Here is a 6,281-nt window from a genome sequence, read left to right as displayed (position 1 = left end):
GCTTGATTGGGTTTTGATGTGCTTTGGAGCTGAGTTCAGTCCTGGTTCTGCTGTGCCCAGAGGCTCTCGGGTCCCATCTGTGGACCTCAATTTCCTCTTCTGTAAAATGCAGATTTGCATTAGTCAGGGCCCCACATCTGCCCAAGTTCAAGACCCAGCAGAGAGACTGTTCAACAGAGAAATCCCAGCCAGTGAAGGCAGAGTCCAGATGGCTTTGCTCTGCCCAGAGTTTAGGAAACACTGGATTTGGTGCTTACTGCGTCTTCCCTAGTTCTCAGATTTCTGATTGAAAGATGTAAAACTACTCTGGGTAGGAGCAGTTTTTCTTTAACAATGTTAAGATGTCTTTACCATGTTATAGGAAGAGCAGGCCAGCAGTGGGTACCAGGAGCATCTTAGGATGCTGACGCCCAAGATGGTTTTATTACTGTTTGCCTCTTCACATGAAGGTGCACAAGTGTCTCCTTTCATCTGTCCTGATAGCTGTCATTAACACCATGCTCATCCTTCCTTCGGTGGGGAGGCATGGGGGTGGGGTTTGGCATCCTTCTCCCTGAATTAGTAATGATAGTTCCAGGTGAGCTGGACTCACACACAGGAGAGGGTAACAGGCAGGAAGGCCAGGGGTCTCCAAACAGAAGAAACAGGCTGCAAGTGTCAGACATTTTTTTATCCCTCCCCTAAGTGGCTGCTGCTGCTGCTGCTAAGTCGCTTCAGTCGTGTCTGACTCTGTGCGACCCCATAGACGGCAGCCCACCAGGCTCCCCCATCCCTGGGGTTCTCCAGGCAAGAACACTGGAGTGGGTTGCCATTTCCTTCTCCAAGGGGATGAAAGTGAAAAGTGAAAGTGAAGTCACTCAATTGTGTCCAACACCTAGTGACCCCATGGACTGCAGCCTACCAGGCTCCTCCGTCCATGAGATTTTCTAAGCAAGAGTACTGGAGTGGCAGGAAGAAACAAACTCTCCATGGAAATGGTTTTCTTAAGCTGTGTTAATGAAACTGTATTTGCTTTGGAATCTGCCTTTCTTCAAAATGGTTCCACCTAAAACTAACTTTTTTTCTTTTCTCAAACCTTGGGGTGATAATAGCTCAAACCAGTATTCATGTCAATTGTTTTACGTCTAGGGGATGACACACTTCATGCCATCCTAGTTTTGGCAAGCTGCTTCATGTCTGTTAGAAGGCTATTAATCAGATAAGAGAGACACCTTGAGGCTGAAGGAGTTTCACCAGGCCCCTCTCCCACAGTATGTGTTTTTGAGATAGGATGGCATGAAGTGTCCGCCTCCTTCTGACGTCTATGTCAGAAGTTTTCTCTGTCCCTTTTTCACTTTAATAAAACTCGGCTACACAAAAGCTCTTGACTGATCAAGCCTGGTCCCTGGTCCTGCTAAATCTTCTTCTTCGGAGATCACTGTTCACCATAAGCTCACACACACACACACCAAGCCTCACTTGTGAACTTTTTTCAGCAAAGAACGGTACAGTATGCACCTAACTTTTCTCTGCCACGTAAAAATCTAGGATGGATCTATCACTCAAAGACCAACTCTTTTCCTATGTGTTGGGAACATTGTTCAACCAGGAGCTTTCATTCCACAGCCAACCCCTTTTAATTTTCTCTCTGTAGCATCCATCAACAAGGTTAATGGTAAGTTCCTCCTGCTGCGGCTCGGACTCTAATAGTGAAGGAAACACAAGAGCCAGCCAAATAGTCAACCCAGTAAGTGATGTCTTACTTCCAACCCAGTAAGTAAGTCTGCAGAGGATTACAGAGCTGCATCTGGATATGAAAGGAGCCCTCTTTTGTGACGGAGCACGGGCTGCTTTGGCCTTCAAGTCATCTTCTATCGTGTTGATGGAAGGGGAAGCTGTGTGTGGCTTTGATAGTTTACTACTCTGCAGTGCAATTTGGAAAGAAAGCAGCGGCTCTAAGTAGCTTCTCCCTCCTGGTTCATCCTTTCCCCACAGAGCTCTGTTATCACTGTGCAAAATGTGTCAGGAGGGATGATTCTCTCTCCCACCCTGAAGATGCATTATCTCATTTTTAAAATAGGCTGAGACAATGTAAGTGCAACAACACTTATATTTATTTCTGTCAAGTAAAAAGATTACTAGAGAAACAATCAAATTCTAAAATTTCAGGCATCTTTTTGCTGCATGTATGTCCACCTCCTCTACACGGGGGAGATTCCTGATGGCCCATTGACAGTCTTTGGTTCCTTTGCAGTTGAAGGGCCAAAACACTATAATTTATAGAGGTCCCTATTGTGTAAAAATACCAGGGAAGGTGCCCTGGCGCCTCTGTCAAGCTTCCCTGAGGTGGCTTCCCGAGCCAGTGCCAGGTGGGGCCGGAGGGCAGTCACAGTGGCCAGAGCAGCCTCCGGTGCTCGGCCCCGCGTGAAAATGATCAGAGATTGTTACAGACAGTTGCTGTTCTCAAGGTGCCGCGTGCACAAGCAGTTCAGGACCTTAAAAATTTGGGCAGACTTCAGAGAGAAACACTTAAAAATCCCATGGGATGTGCGGGAAAACGCCAGGGGAAGGCTGGTACAGGGCTTCCATGACCACAGAGAGTTATTCAGGTACCTCAGATTGTATGGGACCAATTAACCAATAGCCTTGGGAACTTTGAAAGAGAATTTTAAAATCATAAAAGACATACAAGGAGACTTAAACTAGTTTTTTATAAAGTTGGTTTACCTCTAGACCAAAAAGTCCTTTAGATCCTAGGAAGGATGGGGAGTCCCTCTCATACTCTACATTGCCTTTGAGTGATGGTCCAGAAGGTTCAAACAGTCATCCTCGGATAATAAGAGGATACCTGTGTTTAACCAATTGTGGACTGATGAAGACCAGAAGAAGCTTGAACGGCTACTCCTGAAATACCCTCCTGAAGAAGTAGAGTCTCGACGCTAGCAGAAGAGATCAGATGAACTGGGTAACAGGGCAGCAAGACAGCTTGCCAGCCGAGTGCAGAAGGATTTCACAAAGCTAACTAAAGCTGGCCTTCCAGTCCCAGGCAGAACACCGAAGTACACACATTCTCCAAAGAGGCCTCCACAAGCCGACCACAGCACACCTTGAAAAGCACCTCTTTGAGCCTTCCACCTCATGACTTCCCACGAGCCACCAGTGTATGTGGCAGAAGACGAGGACTGACCCCATCTCCACAGCCACATGAACACTGCTACTGAGGAGGCATCCGATGAAGACAACATTCCTACTATATATAGGAAGTGGGCGCTTCCAGGGTGGCTCAGCAGTAAAGAATCCACCTGCCAGTGCAGGAAACGTGGGTTCGATCCGTGGGTCGAGAAGATCCCCTGGAGGAGGAAACAGACCCACTCCAGTATTCTTCCCTGGGAAATCCCATGAACAGAGGAGCCTGGTGGGCTACAGTCCCTGGGGTCGCAAAGAGTCAGACATGACTTAACCACTAAACAACAACAACATGGGAATTTCCCTGAATATAAGGAATACTGGAGTTATTAAAGTTAAAAAACAAAAGAGTCAGACATGACTTAACCACTAAACAACAACAACATGGGAATTTCCCTGAATATAAGGAATACTGGAGTTATTAAAGTTAAAAAACAAAAGAGTCAGACATGACTTAACCACTAAACAACAACAACATGGGAATTTCCCTGAATATAAGGAATACTGGAGTTATTAAAGTTAAAAAACAACAACACAGAAAAACGTCAGCAAATGCAAGCTTAAAGTGGATTTGTGCAACATGCGGGTTTCAAGTGTGACAACTGGAACAGAACCTATCCAGGGTGTTCGGTGGCACTGCCAGGATTGTCCTCCAGAAATGTCTTTGGATTTCTGTGATTCTTGCTCAGACTGCCTTCATGAAACAGATACTTACATGGAAGATCACCAACTAGAATCTGTTTACAGTCCAGAGACATTCTTAGAGACTACAGGGTGTCCCAGGGCACCTTGACCCAAAGTACTTTCTAGCAAACAGATAACATGGAAGAGAACATCATATAACAGTCCTCTTCAACGCATAGCAATAGTACCACTGTGCCATTCACGTAACTGTGAATTATGTGCACACTTTGGAAAGATTCTCTGAAATGACACTCACGGCACAACAGATTTCTGAGTGTTCTTGTCGAGTGCAGCTCTGCGCTGCTGAGGCTTTAGAGCACTGCTCAGCGGCTGAGCATTCCCAACGAGCAAAGGGTTTCCCTGATGAAATTCTCACCACCACTTTAAAGCCTATTAGGTGGTAATCTTAAATGGGTGAGATCTAAATAAGAGTACATGTTAAAACAGTAAATTTCAAAGGTTTCAGAGAACTTGGTCATAAATATGCTAATGAGAAGGAAAAGTACATTAAAACGCTTAGTAGCTTTCAGTTTTGTGAAAATAGTTTTCAGCACAGAAACTGACTTTTTAGACAAAATTTTAACCAATGATGGTGTTTGCCTCTAGGATATATACACTGCAAAAGAACTCACTGTCCCAGTGGTGGCCACTGACGGCCTTTAATGAATTGGAACAACTTAACCATATTAATGTCTGATTTCTTTTAACCACAATGTACTGTCCTTATTACCAACAGCAAAGCACTACAGGAGGCAACTGCAGCATTGCCTCCTTAACCAGCTCATGGTGTGTGAATGTGATAAAATTGTCACTCAGATATATTTTTTAAATGTAATGGTATATAAGATGATCATGTGGTGTGCACAAACCATGATGAAAAATGCCAGTGGTAATACAGTGTAGTCTCCAACTCACAACATTAATTCCTTTAAAATACACAGCCTTCTGCTTCTATATTTGGAGTTGTCAGTGCAGCTCACTGAAGAAAACTGTCTAATAAAAAAATCACATATGGTAATAATTTCCCTCTTTTGTAGTCTGTACAAGACCCATGAAAGATTGTATTTTTATTACTATTTAAATAAGTGATTGAATTTAGTCTGTGCAGTGAGCAAGAGCTCACGTGCACTCTTCTATACTGCTGGATTTTGTTGTGCGTCATTTAAAACATTTTGTTTCTTCTTATCCGTGTATACAGTGTGTTCTTAAATAATTTTCATTTATCAGGAGAATGGTGAGAAATAAACCATATGGATACTAAACCACATGTCTGTTTATATTATTTTTAAAATGACAGTGAATTAGACCCTTTGTTTCAAGACAGCAGAGCCTGTTCTGCCTCAGGTGCTTCTAAAGCATATTTGAAATCAGTATAGATGGTTAGAACACGGGAAGTGTTCTTCAATCCAGTTTTCATGGGTCTTTTAATATCTGTGTAATGTCAGCACCCACTTTGCTCCATCCCCACCCCCACCCTTGTCTTCAGAGCAGAGATGGCAGAGGTGGGGGATAAGAAACACACACACACACACAAGCTGGAGTCAGCATGACCTTAGCTTGAACCCTGGCTTTGCCACGTATTAGCTATTTGATCCTGAAAATTTTGCTTTACCATTTTGAGCCTCAGTTTCCTCATATGTAAAACGGGAATACTAATTCTTACTTCATAAGCTTGTTGAGAAGCTTCAGGGTCACGACACGGGTTAAGACATGGGGACAAGGCCTGACCTGAATGAAGGCCAGTCCTCATCCCCCAAGCCCCCTTTCTATGCCTGTCATTTCACATGTCGAAATTCAAATCCTTGTCTCACATCTCCAAAATGCTCTTTGGATTTTCTTTCAGTTTTCCAGCAGTTTTCTTCAAGAACCTAAGCCACCGTTGGGAGGGTCATTAACTTCCCAAGGCTTCGAGGTGAATGATTGTGCAGGCAGCTGGCTGTGTCTGAGAGGAGTTGTGGACGCCTAGTTTATCACCAGGAATGACCAAAATGTAAAGGGAACAATGGGGCAGTCTGACCTTCTGAGACTTGGAACTTCTCTCCACTCACAATACATTCAGTAAGTCATGCCTGAGTATTTACTGCCTTCCAGGCATTGTTCTAGAGGCTGGAGAAATGGCAGTAAACAAGGCCTACTCGGGTCTGCCCTCCTGAATCTCATGAACTGGTGAACACAGGCCCTTGTAGTCAGTTTGGGCTATAAGAAGTTCCATAGACTTTGGGGCCCACACAGCAAATATTTATTTCTCATAGCTCTGGAGGCTGGGAAATCTGAGGTCATGGTGCCAGTATGGTTGGGTTCTGGTGAGGGCCCTCCTTCTGGTTTATAGACAGCTGCCTTTTTGCTGTGTCCTCAGATAGCAGAGAGAAAGAGATATGAGCTCACTCCTGTTTCTTCTAACAAGGGCACTAATCCCATTCTTGAGGGCTCCA

At 44.3% G+C, this 6,281-nt stretch overlaps 1 pseudogene; it reads left to right on the top strand.

The window, feature by feature from the left end:
- Positions 1–525: 525 nt before the first annotated feature.
- Positions 526–3,958, top strand: LOC102271495 (ZZ-type zinc finger-containing protein 3-like; annotated as a pseudogene).
- The last annotated feature ends 2,323 nt before the right edge of the window (positions 3,959–6,281 follow it).

The sequence above is a fragment of the Bos mutus genome, chromosome 10 (assembly GCF_027580195.1).
Source record: "Bos mutus isolate GX-2022 chromosome 10, NWIPB_WYAK_1.1, whole genome shotgun sequence".
Lineage (NCBI taxonomy): Eukaryota > Metazoa > Chordata > Mammalia > Artiodactyla > Bovidae > Bos > Bos mutus.
Note: the sequence above shows the minus strand (reverse complement) of the source record. Positions and strands in the feature narration are given on the sequence as shown.